General features: G+C 41.9%; 1 long non-coding RNA gene and 1 pseudogene across 7 annotated transcripts in view; one reads left to right on the top strand and one right to left on the bottom strand.

Moving 5' to 3' along the window:
- Positions 1–386: 386 nt before the first annotated feature.
- The window catches only part of LOC134470707 (uncharacterized), a 48,272-nt gene continuing 32,704 nt past the window's right edge, over positions 387–15,954 (bottom strand). For 2 of the 7 annotated variants that reach the window (XR_010039794.1, XR_010039797.1), the window contains exons 3-8: positions 7,307–7,497; positions 4,888–5,019; positions 2,041–2,173; positions 1,648–1,768; positions 1,105–1,177; positions 387–644 (exon numbers count right to left, since the gene is read on the bottom strand). This is a non-coding gene — a long non-coding RNA (uncharacterized LOC134470707). The remainder of the gene's footprint in view (positions 645–1,104; positions 1,178–1,647; positions 1,769–2,040; positions 2,174–4,887; positions 5,020–7,306; positions 7,498–15,954) is intronic. The other 5 variants (XR_010039798.1, XR_010039800.1, XR_010039796.1 and 2 more) reach the window with 4 other exon arrangements.
- On the top strand, positions 13,344–14,507 carry LOC100734298 (protein RUFY3-like; annotated as a pseudogene).

Here is a 15,954-nt window from a genome sequence, read left to right as displayed (position 1 = left end):
ATACCGTAGGGGCTGGGGATTTAGCTCAGCAGCATAAGTGCCTGCCTTGCAAGCAGGCAGTCATGAGTTTGATCCCTGGTACCGATAAAAAACGAAAAAGACCAAAAAGAAAAAAAAAAAAAAAAAAGAATGATACTGTATCATCTCTGGGCCACTCCTTTTTAAAAAAAGACACACAGTGTTTCTCTGAGGCTGCTTCTACAGCCAAATCTTGATGAGACCACAGGCCACCCAACTGGAATGCAGGGTATTAAACACACCTGGGTTCTTTGCCAAGCCTCTGAAGTGACTGCCCCATTTCACTCTGCAAATTGGAGCCTGGGGGACAACCCTGTGCAGAGTTCATCTCTGTACCCTTAGCAGCTCTGGAGCCATTTAAACTGGCCTAGCATGCACCAAGGTCTTTATTACAGTAGAACATGTTCTGAAGGAGGGTGTGAGCGAGTATGGCAAAGAGAAGATGAGGAAGGCCAAGAGGGACCCCATGAGGGTGATGAGGGGCAAGCTGGCTCTGCTCACCCTTTAACTTGAGTGGGGGACACAGGGCTGGTGACAAGCAAGAAGTTGGTCTCCAGGGAAATCTGGCTGAAAGAGTAGTCTTCTGTCATACACTTTTTCTTGGCTTGTTCCAGAACGCCAAACACCTGTAAAAAGGGTAAGGTGCTGCTGAAGACAGGCTATTCTTGGATAATATGAGGGTGAAGAAAGGGCTGGCCTTTATGCTTATGACCAGACCCCCAAGGGCCAGCCCCCTTCTCAGCTACTCCAGAGCACCTTCCAAGAAGTCAGTTTTGTGAAACTCAATTGTCTGCTCCTGGGGTAGGAACAGTGCCAGAAAGGCAAAGGCAAGTCTGGCTTGCTGTCTGACTGTGGACCTGTGGTTTCCTCTCTGGGGATCTGTTCCCTGCTCTGTAAAATGTAGGAAGCAGGAAGAACTGACTTCCAAGGCCCTTTCAGCTCAAACAATCATGTTGTATGAAATCTGTATGAACACTGCCATGGAAAGGATAACTGAATGCCACTTCGGTAGGGAGAAAGAAAGGGGAAAAGGGAAAGATTGAGTTCCCTCTTCCAGGAAGCAGGTGAAATCAGAGGTGTTCTCACCTTTGCCAGCTCAGATTGTGGCCAGCCAGGTTGTAGTGGACCATGCCTTGGTATTCACCTTTCAGGACACTGTCTGCACAAAGGAGAGAACATGTTCTTGTGAGGCTGGGCTGGAAGGATGGGGAAAGTGATCTGGTGCATAGAATCATGGTCTTCTTCCCAGGGTCAAGGATGTGGGACTTGGTGGGGTGAGTCACAGCTGAATGAGGCTCAGACAAGTGACAGAGGATCTGTCCACCCAGGGGATCTTCCAGGGCCAGCATACATCTGGTAAGGTCAGGTCCACAAATGTCTTGAATTCTCCATCTCCTCCTGCTGCCCCTCTCTCTGAACCTTGGCCTACCAAACTTGCTCTCAAGGTGTTGAGGGCTTCCCAGGCACTTGAACTGACCTGTACCATGATGGCCAGCTGGGTGCACAAGGCCTCACATTCTTCCATGCTGGGGAAAAGCTTAGAGGCCTGAAATAGGGCTTGGAGAAGCTGATACCCACTCCAAGTGTGCAAGTCTTGTGCAGACAGATGCCTGTCAATGCCCAGATTACCTTGTTCCTGATTCCCGTGCAGAGAGTATGGTCCATGTGCAGTGCCCAGGAATCTCCTGGCAGGTTTTGCACCAGCTATTGACATTTCTGCCATACAGACCTACAGAGATGCTGGCTGTACCTGTGGGAGGTGAGGATAAAAACCTTGCCAGATTCCCAGGCTCAGGCCAAAGTGTCCCAGAGCAGTCACCCAGCCATGGGGTCCATGCCAATGGATGGCTCATCCAGGAAGATGACACTAGGCTCTCTGAAAAGGGCAATGCTGACACTCAGCTTACATTTATTTCCAAGGATGATTGTTAGTCTCTAGTGGTAAGTTGTGCTGACCCAACACTGGACCCTTTCATTCTCAATTTGGGAGATTCTGGTAGGACTTTTAGAAACATAGCTTACCACTTTTTCCCACTGGGCAATTTTACTGGAGATCTAAACTGTTTCTCTGAACACAGAGATTATTCTATGGTGAGCGTGTAGGCAGAGTCTTCTCTGAGGATCTCCATGGCTGTTGGGAGGTGTGCTTTTCTACCTGAGAGTAAGAACATAGGCCCATTTTAGGTAATATTTTTAATTTAATTTAATTTGGTACCAAGAATTGAACTCAGGACCAGCCAGACATTTGTGCCACTGATCTATATCCCCAGCCCATTGTTTTGTTTTGTTTTGTCTTTTTCGTTTTTATTGGTACCAGGGATTGAACTCACGACTGCCTGCTTGCAAGGCAGCTTATGCCGCTGAGCTAAATCCCCAGCCCCTATTTTTTGAGACAGGGTCTTACTATGTAGTTCAGGTTGGCCTTGAACTCAGCACATAGCCTAGGCTGGCTTCAAACTTGCCATTATCTTCCTGTCTCACCCTCCTAAGTGCTGGAATTACAAGTGAATCATCACACCTGGTTAGGTAATGTTTGGGTTTTTTTGTTTTGTTTTGTTTTTTAAACTCTTGCTGTATATGCTATGTGCAAGGCACCATTCTAAACTTTAGTTTTTTGTTTTTATGGTACTGGAGATCAAACCCAGGGACTTGCACATGTGAGGCAAGTACTCTACCACTAAACTACATCCCAACCTATCCATTCATCCATTTTATTTATTGATTGAGATAGGGTCTCATTAAGTTTCCCAGACTGCTCTTCAACTTATGATCCTCTTGCCTCAGACTCCCAAGTTCCTAGGATGCCTGGCCACATCCTGAAGTAAATTAATATGATCTTCAAAAGATATAAAAGGAGACAGGGATATAGCTCAGCAGCACAGTGCCTGCCTGACAAGCACAAGGTTCTGAGTTTGATTCCTGGTACCAAAAAAAAGTGGGATTTTTTTCTTCTTAAAATCAGATTTATTGGTACAGATGTAAGGAAACATTTAAAGCTGCTTGAAATTCAAGCAGACAAGGAACAAAGAAAGCAGAGAACATCATGGCCTGACTTCCAGACCTACTTTGCGGAAGGTCACTGGCATCTCTCCACTTCACAGCCTGGGCGTTCAATACCGCTCTGCACTTCCAGAAACACTGTGCACAGTGCAAGCAAAGGGCAAAATCCTTAGATTTGGGCAGTGAGTGTTTTGCTTTGGTAGAGCTGACTAAAATCGGGGTTCTATCAAAAGGCAACAGATGCCTAGGAAATACCTCAGGCTCCTCAGCAGAACCTCAGGAGACACACCAGAATGAGGTAACTAGACTTAAAATACAAGCCTACCAAAAATAGGAAGCCCATCATAAAGTGGAAGTAGGAAAGTCCTGCTTATTCTGTTGGACCACTATCACATGTGCTATTATCTACCTGTCTTCGGCATGGAAACTGTCACTGGTCAGAGTTGGCCCCATAATCTCCCAGAGCCCAGGACCAAGAAGGAAATGGTCTTGGGGAAGCCCAACCCACTGACCTCTTCTGTGTGGGACAGAGGCCACCTCTACCCTCAGCCCTGAAATGGCATGGACTTACGGTCCATGAGGCCTGAGCTGACAGGCCTGTCCCTACATTTCAGTGCCATGAGGCTCACCCAATAACGGGGAAAGTGGCTGAAGAAAGCCCCCAATCGCATCTGTAGGTCTTTACTAGCCTCTCTGCATAGATACATAGCTAAGTCCTTGAAAATCTGGTTTCACATACACACTGATACAGCACTCGGAGATGCCCCAAATCTGGGCATATATGACCAGTGTCTCTCGGACAGTCAGTCATGAAGTTCAGTGGGGCATTAAACTGAGGACAGTAACTGATCCACAGCTGCACCTGGGTCAGAATAGAGCCTGGAGAGGGAAAAACACAGAGTGAAGCCTCTTTTTGCTAGGTTCCCCTTTGCCCAATTAGCCAGTGCCTACAGTCCTCCCTTGCTCTTCTTCCAATCCAGGCCCCTGCTTCTACCCTGCCAGTATTCACGTTTTCCATGTGAACAGACATGCCACATGAAGGGACCACAAGTGGGATTAGAATAATGTTTGGGAGACTGGGACTGTGGCTTTTGGTGGTGGTGCCTGTTTTTGGAGGATTCGTGGGGTAGAATCCTTTCTGGCTCCTTTCTGCCCACCTGGCCTGAAACCACTTTGGGATCACTATCAAACTGTCTCATCCAGAGAAGACATTTTCTTTTAATCCTTGGAAATATTTCTATCAAACATCTGTAAATAGATTGTTGTAAAATACACAAAAGCTACAGGAGTCTTCCCTAAAGGCCTGCCCTGGGCTCACGTGGTCAGGTTAGTGTGCACCCTTCAGCCTTCTGCCTTAATGTGGGAATGTGCACAGAGGAGCATTCCAGGCACAGGACTGATTGTGTACTGTCTTTGCCAAAGAGCATCATCCCATATTTGCAACATGCTTTTCTAACTCAAGATTACATCTTACAGATCCTCCAAGGTCATCGCAACTCCTAGGTGCTACTCTTGCTTAGTTTAACTACTACTTAGTCATGTAGAAAAGGTCTCTAGATTTAGTTGTTTGAAGAATGCAGGTACATTTGCATTATATCCTTTTTTTTTTATTACAAACCTGCAGCTCAGCACCCTCATTTATGCCCATGTTCAAGTGGTCCCCTACAGTAGATGGTGAAATTAGAGGAATATCATTTTTGAAAAATAATCACATTTCCTCCTCCTCTTTCTTCCATTCCACTCAAACACCTGGATGACCCCAGTCCACACCATCTGGGAAGGACGTGTTAGGATGTAAGAAGAAAAACCAGCTGAATGGTCTGCTTAGGGAAGATAGCTAGAAGAAGAGTGGAGGAACCTTGTGCTTACCAGACAGGCGTTTGTGCCACTGAGCTAAATTCCCAGGCCTGAAGAAGAAAGTTTGCAAACTTCACACACTAAGGAAGGGGCTTTGGTTGCTAGAGACAGGCTTCCTCTAGAAGACAAATGTGCAGGCAACTGCTGGACAAAAAGATGCAGAAGACTTGAATGAGGGTGGTTCAGATTTCTCATTGGTAAAATAGCTTTTACCAAGTTATTTTGACAGTGTTTCATTTCTAGTTTGCTAATTTTTAAAAAAAATTATGAATACTGTGGTTTTCTCAAGTGCTTGCTTTTTTTTCTTTTTTTTTTTTTCTGCTGAACTATGTTATCATCACTGTATTTTTGTTTGTTTTTGAAGATAAGATCTATGTAGTTCAGGCCAGCCTTGAACTCCCTATCTAGCCTAAACTGGCCTTGAACTTGCAGTGATTCTCTGCCTCAACCTCCTGAGGGCTGAGATGACAGTCATGTACTAGTAGGCTGTCCAGTACTTACTTTCTTTTAGCATCTATTGATAAGTATTTTCTCCTTTAATCTGTTAAGGTAGTGATTTATGTTGAAAAATTTCATACTACTGGACCTTAATTATATTTCTAGAGTAAACCTGACTTTAATCATCTGTTGAATTCATATTTTTATTTATTTATTTATTTGTTTTTTGAGAAAGGGTCTTGTTTGATAGTTCAGGCTGGCCTTGAACTCAATATGTAGCCCAAGCTGTCCTGGAACTCATGGTGACCCTCCTGCCTCAACCTCCCTGGTGCTGGGATAATAGGGGTGTGCCACCACACACTACTGAATTCTCACTGTTAATATAGCTTGTTAATGTCTCAGTTAGGTCACATTTCAGAGGGAATCTGGCCAGGGGCTAACTGTGGTTGCCCTCCTTGACTGCTTCTACTCCTTTCTTTTGTTTTTGTCTTCCTTCCCTTCCTTTCCCTTCCCTTCTTTTTGTAACAGACTGAACCTAGGGCCTTCCCTTTGAGGTACATCCCCTGCTCTTTTTATTTTTTGAGATAGAGTCTTGCCAAGGTTGGGATAGAACTTGCAATTCTCCTGCTTCAACCTCTCAAAGTGCTGGGATTATAGGTGGATCCTAGTATGCCTGGTCACTTTCCATGCTTTGGGATTAAAAGATGCTCAAAGGAAATGATCTGTGAGCTGATTCATTGGTCCCTTTTAGCCTAGAAGTAGGTGTTTGGCTCTCATTTCAATTTTACCTCTAGTTTGAGTCTATACAAGCTTTCTAGTTCTCAAACCAATTTTGGGCTGCAAGGTTCAGAAATGCTGTATGTTGATTTTAAAATGAAGAAATGTAACATTCTTATGCACCTGCATAACCACACTTGGCCTCATTCCTTTTTATTATTGGATAATACTTCATTATATAGCAATACCTTGCATTGTTTACCATTCATCTGCTGATGGACAGTTGGGTTGTTTCCACTTTTCACTATTATGCATAACACTTTATAAATATTCTTGTGAAAGTTTTTATGAGATGTAGGTTTTTGGTCATTTTGATTTATACCTAATAATAATATGGCAAGCACATTTAACATTTTGAGTATCCTTTCTGATAATTGTAATCCACTTATACTTAATGTAATTGCTAATATATTTGAATTTAAATTACCATCTTATTCAGGGCTATTTATCCCATAGATTTATGTTCTTTTCCTCAATCAAATGTCTTCTGACATGATTTTTCTCATTTTTCTACTAAAGTTGAGCTGGAGATATGGCTACTTTGGAGATATCAACAAACAGATGGTAATGGGAGCCAAAAGAACAAAAAAGGACTAAGAAAGACAACATATGTAGAACAGGGACAGTAGACTTCAGGTATGGCCCTAGGAACATATACAAAAAGAAGAGTCAGAGAAACAAGTGTTAGTGACAAAAAAGAGCAAGGAGAGAGGGAAGCAATGGGACAAGCAAAGAAGTCTTAAGTTTGAAGGAAAGAAATGCCAGCCTTATGAAATGCACAGAGAAGTCAAGGAAGACCCAGATTGAATATCAGGTGTCACCTCAATCCTAATCAGCAGGCCTACCGTACAAACAGGCCCAGAGAGAACAGATTCTAGGGATATTTGGAAGGGAGCATCCATGGATTAGGGCTACTGAATGGTTGTCGTGGGTGATGTCTTGAACCGCAAATGGATATATGACAATCACTGCCCAGAAAGCACAGGAGAGGAAAAGGGAAGAGGAGGGATTGGTCACACTTTTGGAATCTAGAGATTCTCAAGAGATGGTGTTAAGTACGTATAGCAATATCTCAGAGAAGTGAGTAGGGAGCAGATACAGATTTGGGGGTCACAGATGAAATGGATACATGAAATTTTCACAGATCATGACCCATTCCAGTTGCCTGAGTCCAAATCCGGTGTTAGAACCCTTGCTTTGTTTGCAGTCCACTCACCTTCCCTAGGTTACAGCTGTTTCTGAGCCCCCTAACAAAGGCAACTCCAGTGGTGATAGACTCCTCCCAGTCAGCATTTTTGAAAATGGAGGTTTTTCCGGCTCCACTGAGGCCAAGAAGACCAAAGCATTCTTTTGCTTGAACAGTGAAGGACACTTTGTTTACAGTCAGCAGGGGCATCTTCTCTTGACCTGAGACATGCAAGACAGGAGTGCACTCAGCAATAGCTGCACACCTACTCTGGCAGATCTGAGTTGCCTCTTATTATCCAGCTCTTCCTTGCACTCTTCTCTCAGCTACTACTTTCCACAAAGCTCAGTGAGGTTGTCTCTCCTCCCATCATCCTTGCACACTAAGAACTTAGTTTCCTATGATAGACTTTTCCCCTTCCGGTTCCCAAAACAAACAAACAAAAAATGTTTTGATATTGCCTGATGGTTTCTATTTGATTCACCAACATTACAGGGAAACAATATGACTAACACAAGTTGAGGAAAATGCTACAAAGTTCCTGAATGTTTTAAAGATCTCAATTCTCCCTGGGGCTGTCAGGGAGTCTAAGCAGGCTTAGTTTGAGCTTCCAGTGCCCTTTTGCTCCTTGCCTCCTCCACAATTATCAGATCCAGGAGAGTTTCAACTATTTAGGGTTCATTTCTCTGATTCCCTCTCTTTCTAGGTCTTTCTATTCTTCCAAGAAACCACAGAAAAGACACTGGAAGGTGGAATCTCTGTCCCTGGCCACAAAACTGAACATATATGTATTTCATTCTCAAATGGAGAAACATCACTCTAAGTCTGTCTTCCCCAGAGGCTTAAGTTTCAGTGTAGGCAGGTGTCAACACCACCAGTGAATTGATTCCTCATGCACAGAGCCTAAAATGATGATCTTGGCTTTCTAAATCCCAGTTTGATTTTAGCTTTGACAGTTGTTGACAGATGTTTAACAACTAGGGTTCCCCCCCTCCCAAGTTTTCTAGATAAGTCTCAATGATTTTTGCCTCTTCTACATATTGGTCTTTGGACACTAATGCAACATGAAACACTTCCTAAATTTCCAAGACAAGGATGGAAACTTAACCCTTTCTAAGGGAGAAAGTGGCAATTGAAGAAAACAACAAGGTCTGTATTCCCCTTAGGAAGCCTTGAAAATACCTCAGCCAACCTTAGCTTTCAAGCATATGAGAGCATCCCACCATCAGAAACATTATGGTATTCAAGACTCAACTCCTATTGCTGGGATGGGGCGATAATTTTTGTGGAAAACTAAGATTTAGAGCCTTGGGACATTAAGATAAAATAAAACCCATTTCCCACAGTTTCCTTGGGGACCTCTGGCCTCTGAAACCAAAAGCTCAAATAACACACTTTTCTCCTGTCTGTTTTGTTAAGAATGCACTTACTCATCCAGACTGAAAGGAAACTGGACACCAGAAGCAGCAAAAGTAAGGCATTTAATGCATACTCTTGCAAGAGAGGTACCTATACACACGGAGAGCCACACTCCAGTTGTGAGCCTGTGTGCTTCAATTCCTAGCTCACAGGTAACCCTGAACCCCTCTCCCATGGTCTGGGACCTGAGGTTCACAGTCTATCTTGAACAATCTCTTTTATCCCATATCTGATGTCCACTCTCCTTTTCCTTCTTTTTTCTTTCTCCCTCTGTATTTCTCCTTGTAGTTATTTTTAGTCTTTTGGCTTTTCAGGATTTGGGAAGACTTATCTCAAGTTAAATCTTTGTGCAGTCCACAGGTCCTTGTCTGCTAATTGACCAAGCTAAGTCTAAGAATATTAATGATGGGGCTTGGGGTTTAGCTCAGCAGCATAAGCACCTGCCTTGTAAGTGTGCAGTCGTGAGTTCGATCCCTGGTACCAATAAAAAGCAAAAAGACACACACACACACACACACACACACACACACACACACACAGAATGATTAATGAAATACGGACCAAATAAAAATATTTTTATCTCTTATATGATTCATGGATGACTGGGGAAGAGGTGTTCCACAAGTTAGGCCCTGGCTTTAGGCATCCAGGGTCTTATTTCTCTTTATCTAATGAGCTGGCCCTTAAAACACCCAAGATCTCCGGCATGCTAACCAGAGCCAAAGAGCTAAGTCAGACTTTTCTTCCCTCTCTGGAGGTTCCTGGAATGTACTATCACCTCTGTGCCCTGAGACTGAACCTAACAATCTACAGGTTCCCACTGATGCCGAGAAGCAAGGCAATTATAGAACATAGGGAGGAAAATATGGAGCCAGGCCCTAGAAAACTTATATCCTGACATACTAAATTTTGCTCTGTAGAAATAAAAAATCCTGGCTTGCAGTTTCCAGAATACTTTGATTTCAGCAAGGAAAAGCAGGATAATGTACACTGGTCCTAAGATAGCCAAGGCTGTCAGATACTTTCCTATTTGAAGGAACTCCCAGTCATAGATGTTCTTTTGGATCATATATTCTTCTATTAACATGATATTAACAGATGTTGTCATATTTTGAATGATTTTCAAAGCTAGCTCTCACCTTTACATGCAGTACAAAAATTCCTATTACAATAAATATCATTAAAAGAAGCATTATTGTCATTAATGCTATTACCACATCCCAGCAAGTGATAAACATCACCATTTTATTTTCCTTGTTATAACTAATGTTCTATAAAAATAATGCAATAAAAGATTTTTCTCATGTTGTCCACCAGAAATATGTATATAATTTTTTATCAGTTAAAAAATAAAAGGCTAGGGGTATAGCTCAGTGGTACAGCATTTTAGCAGTTATGAGGCATTGGGCTCAATATCCAACATGAAAAAAGTATAACAAACAAAAGACTTATCCCTGTCTGGATGACCATTTTTGAAATGAAAAATCTTTATGTTTGGTTCTGCTTTTAATCATTAATCCCTCTGCAACTTCAACTGACTAATCAGGAGTCTCTACTCTTTCTGATTTGCTCTGTCTTAATTTTTTTTCTGTCTTAATGCTTTTCTTTTAAAATTATACACTAGATATAGACTTACCGGAAAAAAGAGAAAGCTATGAAGTAGAGGTAAAAGTGCTTTTATGTTCTCCAAGACCGTTGTAACCACTATTAATGTTTTGTACATGAGTCTTCCATATTTAATGTTAGGGAAAAAGGAAACAGATATATTGAGCTCAACAGGACAGGTTTTTCAGAACAAACCTGAAAGGGACCACTCTGGCATTAGAGACCAGAGCAGCATCTCTCCTACAGGTTATGGAGTTTTTTTGTAGGGTCAAGGGAAAGGAGGTTGTGGCTACCTGCCAAGAACAAGGCTTGAGAGAGCACAAGCAGTAATGGTTCCCCAAGGACAAGGGTTAGGAAAGCACAGGGAGTAGTGGCTACTATCAACAGCTGGGCTGATATTATTATACCTCCCCAGGTTCAGCTTGCTTGCTTGCTTGCTTGCTTTCTTTCTTTCTTTCTTTCTTTCTTTCTTTCTTTCTTTCTTCTTTCTTTCTTTTTCTTTCTTTCTTTCTTTTTTGTCTTTTTGAGACAGTCTCACTATATAGTTCAGGCTGCCTTGGGCTCACTCTGTAGCCCAGGCCGGTCTCCAATTTGCAATCATCCTCCTGCCTCAGCCTCCCCTTTTGCTGGGATTACAGGCTTGCACCACCATCCCCAGCTCTTAGAGAGGTTTCTAATTAGGATAGCAGTGGTCAGATTGTTTCATTTACTAGATATAATCTTTCAAAATAAAAATGAAATGATACTATACATTATCATTACCAACTGAATTGTTTCATTTAATAATACAGAGTTCACCAAAAAATGTATACACGTTTCAGAAAAAGAAAAATATTGTGATTTTTTAAAATAGACAATGTTAGCCTCACATAGGGGATGCTAGAGGATGTGGTATATCACAGAAAACCCACTACAACACTGCCAGTTCTTAGAGAAGAAACTGAAAATGCATTTTCACAATCTCAGTGACCAATGTTACCAAAGCAGCAGCTCACATTACTAATAAATGTCTGGAAGTGAATGGCCACCAGTTTGAGAACTTCTTATAATTGCAGAGGCCAAAAGTAACTTTTATTAATCTCATGATATCTCAATAAATTTAGTATTAAAATATTTATACAAGTTTTTCATTTCCTGAAGTGTGTATACATTTTTTTGGCAGACTTTTATACAACCAACACTGACCACCAAGAACATACATTTCAAATAATTCTTTTTTGGTCTGTAGCATTTTACATCATATGTGTGTCATAACTCAGTAACTGGTCTCTTTTTGGTGCATGCACAGATAGGTTACAATCATTCCTCAGTGTTTGTATGGTACAGGCTTCAAAGTCTATAGACACTTAAGTCCTCACATAAAATGGCACAACATAGCCAGCCCTCTGTATCATAGGTTTTGTATCCATTGACTCAGAAAATACACAGAATTGAAAATATTTAGAAAAGAAAAACTTTGTCTATATTGACTTTATTTCCTGAACAATGTAGTATAACCACAATTGATTAAGCACTTACATTGCATTAAGCATTTTAAGTATCTAATGCAGCAGGCCCTGAATTCCATCTCTAGCACTACACAATGATAAAAACCAAATAATCTAGAGATGATTTAAAGTATATGGGATGATGTGTGTAAGTTAGATGCAAATGCTATTTCATTTTATTTGACTATTACATGAATTATATCTCAATAGTATCCTTTTTTTTTTTGGTACTGGGGATCGAACTTAGGATCTTGCACTCGCCATGCAGGTCTTACACCGTTGAGCTAAATCCCTGGCGAATTATGTCTCAATAAAAATGAGATTAATGAATGTATAATACAAATGTCATTGTATTCAGTGTGGCTTAGAGTTTTGGTACTGCAAAACTTTTGTAGCTCAAAATTTTAACACAACTTGGAAAAGGTCATCCTCAGGCAATGCCCTGGGAGTATTAGGAATGTTTGATCCAAGGACTCTGAGATTTCTGTGTGGCCTAGCTTTGTGAAGAAAATGCAAAGTATTAACTCCATTTGCACAAGAAAGGGCATACCTCCCCATCTCTCCTACCCTACCATATCTCTATTCTGGGACCATTGCACTCCCAGGCCTCCACATCAGAGGCCTGGTTGTCCCCTCTCTCTGTAGTTATTCAGTCTCCAAACTATGAGTGTGTTCCTTTGCCATTCTCCAATGTATCAATTTATTTCCCTTCAAATTGTTCATGCAGGCAAATCAGAACAAGAAGTATATCTGGAGAATTGGCAAGATCATGGCTGTTGCAGAGATCATCTAGCAAAGGTGACATAGTGGAGGGTGGAGATGGCATACAGGGTAAGGATGGCACGGTGTAGGGCAGGAGAAGGTGTGAGGTGAGCTGGGCCAGACAGCAGGATCCAGGGCCAGCTCTAGAATTGTTGGTACGATGTCTTACAGACAGACAAGGAGAATGCAGTCCTTGCCTCTACAGTTAATAAAAACAGACTATCATTAAGAGTCCTTTAGGAGACAGAATGACTCCCAGGATAAAAGCAAAGAGAAACCATTAACTTACTTTTAAGAAAAAAATAAAATCAAAAGCGAATTGGAGCTGAGAACATGCCTGTAATCCCAGCACTGAGGAGGCTGAGGCAGAAAGATTTCTGCAAGTTCTTGAACTTAAAAAAAAAAAAAAGTTCTTGAACTTGCAGCCGAGGCTACAAAGTGAGTTCAAGGCCAGCCTGAATTGCATAGTCAGACCGTATTTTAAAAAGCCAAAAAAAAAAAAAAAAAAAGTCAATTAGCGCTTGTACTGGCTGGGTGTGGGCCAAACGCTCACCTCACCGCATTCACTGCAGGTCAGCCTGCCGAGGGTATGGACAGCTGCAAAGATGGGCGCATTGCTGGGCAAGAGCCTTTGGGAGTGTGGATGGGGAACTCAAGGTGGAGCTGAGGCCCTGCTTTGCATTCAGAGCCTGTGGCCACCCCCTTCTTCCCACTGTACCCGCCTTTGCAGTCCCCACATTCCTGGAGGACAGTGCAGTGGCCCAACTCCCTGGTGTTCTTTCTGCTGCTTAGCCATGTGGGACCACCCTAATCATCTCATGGCTAATGAACATGGCCAAGGTGAGTGTCAAGGGCTGGATTGAGTCAGCTCTAACCTGGGCAGGACTCTGGACTCTGACTAGCACCCCTCCATCAGTTCTTCATGGTGATGGAGCACTGAAGCATGGCTTGAGGCCAAGAAAACTTTTCTTGGACAGAATAAATCCTCCTGGGGGGCTCTAAAATTAGTAGAAAAACTTGTTGCTGAAGCTGCAAAGATAATAGCAAGTGTTAAAGGTCTTTCAGGACTAAAGACACCAGTAGGCAGAGGAAAAACTTGGATTCATTTGCCATTTACATAAAAGAAACTTTCAGAATACTTGAGAGATTTGGTCAATAAAAAGGAACACCTCAATGAGTTCTATGAACCTTCATGATGAAAGAAGAAGGAGGAGCTATAATTGCTAGTCTGTTGATGGGGCTGAAGGTCATTGAAGCTAATTTCTGCATGAAAGGAGATTTGAACTCAGGTTGGAGTTATAATCTTTTCCATAAATCTCAAGGATGGGAACAGCAGTAAAGGTAGTGAAGGGGATGGTCAGATTAGTGCAATTCTGGACCAGAAGAACTATGTTGAAGAACTCAGCAGACATCTGAATGCTACAAAAATAAGCTTCAGGCAAAAGTAGATGCATTAGAAAAATCCAACACTAAACTGACCGAGGAGCTTGCAGGTGCAAACAAGATTATTACCATGCAAGAAGAAATGGAACGAGTTAAAGAAGAAAGCTCCGGCTTATTGAATCGAATCAGAAGGGTCCTAAGCAAGACAGAACTTCTGAAGAGAAAGCACTAAGTGAGACAAGAAAGCATTTAAAGGAGGAAGCCCAATTACAAATGGATGTCAAGAAGGAGCTGGAACTCCAGATCAGCATACAGCAGGAGATGGAGCTGGCAATGAAGATGCTGGAGAAGGATGCCTGTGAGAAGCCACGAGGCAGCAGCTGGATGACCTCAGGTCTCCATGAACTGGCCTTATTAAGCTGCACAGTTCAGATTTAAGAATAAAACAGAAAGGTGAACTAAACAGTCATTTGGAAGAGAAGACTAATCATATGGCTGCTACCATTAAACAACTGGAACAAAGTAACCAACTTGACTTAGAACTAAAATGGGGGAAAAAGGTTGCAGAACAATAGGAGCCTCTCAGGAAAGCATTAGCAGACGCCAGAGCCCAAGGTAGGGAGGCACAAAATTCAAGAGGAAAACGTTAAACTAAGCACCCCAGCCTCAGAAGAACGCCACTGGCTGTAGTCTTACCTGACAGTTGAACAATATCAGTTGCTTCTCTCTGGAAAGCCACAGTTGTGTTAGCTGTGTCTGGACAACAGCAGCCTGAAATGTGTGTAAGAAGTTCTCCCGTACCTGCTCAGCAGATGCACTGTGTCTCCCCTTAAATGTGCAGCCTTCACATCTGGCGAGCCCTGTCATGGCAGCTCGTGAAGCAGTGTTCCACAGCCTGACCTGAGACTGGTGGTGAGGACGTGGTGGACACCTGCACAGAGCTTTCCTTTCCTTGGTATCAGGACCCCTAACGTCTTTCCTCAGAGTCAACAGAGTTGAAGGAATGACTTCAGTAAAAGTTACTGGACTTCAAGCTATATTCCAAAGCAACAGTAATAAAAAATGGCGTGATACCAGAACAACAATAACAATAAAACAGATACGTGGGTCAATGGAATGGAACTGAGGATACAGATACTTCCCCTGACACATTCAGCTATTTGATCTTCGACAAAGGGGCCCAAAAGCATGTATTAAAGAAGACAGCCTATTCAACAAATGGGTATAATTCACTCATTGTTTGAAAACTTTGTCTTGAACTGCCAAGGAATTTATTGTCACAATTGAAGTAAAAATTATTTTTGTTGTAGAGTCTTATTTTTAGTTTCATCTTAGTTCATGTAAGAATTTATGTTGTTATCTTTTAGATTTTATAAACAAAAAATTGATGTTGAAAATATTGGTGTTTTTTTAATTTATTATTTTGAAGGTAGAAAAATACAACAGAACAAAGCCAATTGAGACAGTGTAGTGAAATTGGTACAGAACTTCACAGCAGGTTATCAGGATAACAGTAATATGTATATCTCGTTATCTTCACAATAGTTGTCTTTCAATCACATATAGCCAAATAAAATGAAGTACAGAACATTATAGAACTTACCAAAACAGAATATTGAATAGAATAGTACCATTAATTAGAATAAAGCAAAACAGTAGTAAAAATATTTGCCTTCAAAAAGATGTTAGAAGGAAATCTCCCTTATTTGCTATATTGCATGTGGTCAACCTCCCAAGAGATGCTCAGATCTCTGATTTCCATTTGCTAAAGCGGGGCAGGGGAGGTAGGATGTTTGACTCTAAGCCCGTGCACTGGTAGGCTCACTATGGCTTAACAGGGAGGCAGGCTGATTGCTTGGTTTCCTAGCATCCTATGTTCCAACATGGTGTGGATCTCAGGAGACACTGGTGATTCTCCCCCTGCGGGGGCTGCAGCCAATGTTGGTGTTTATTATAAATACTACAAAATATTCATAATTTAATACTTTAACAATATTTTATTTTCCTGGAGTTAAAAATGCT

Source organism: Cavia porcellus, unplaced genomic scaffold, assembly GCF_034190915.1.
Source record: "Cavia porcellus strain 051 isolate PalLab524CR breed Dunkin Hartley unplaced genomic scaffold, mCavPor4.1 scaffold_16, whole genome shotgun sequence".
NCBI classification, from domain to species: domain Eukaryota; kingdom Metazoa; phylum Chordata; class Mammalia; order Rodentia; family Caviidae; genus Cavia; species Cavia porcellus.
The sequence above is the reverse complement of the archived record's forward strand: the minus strand, read 5'-3'. Positions and strand labels throughout refer to the sequence as shown.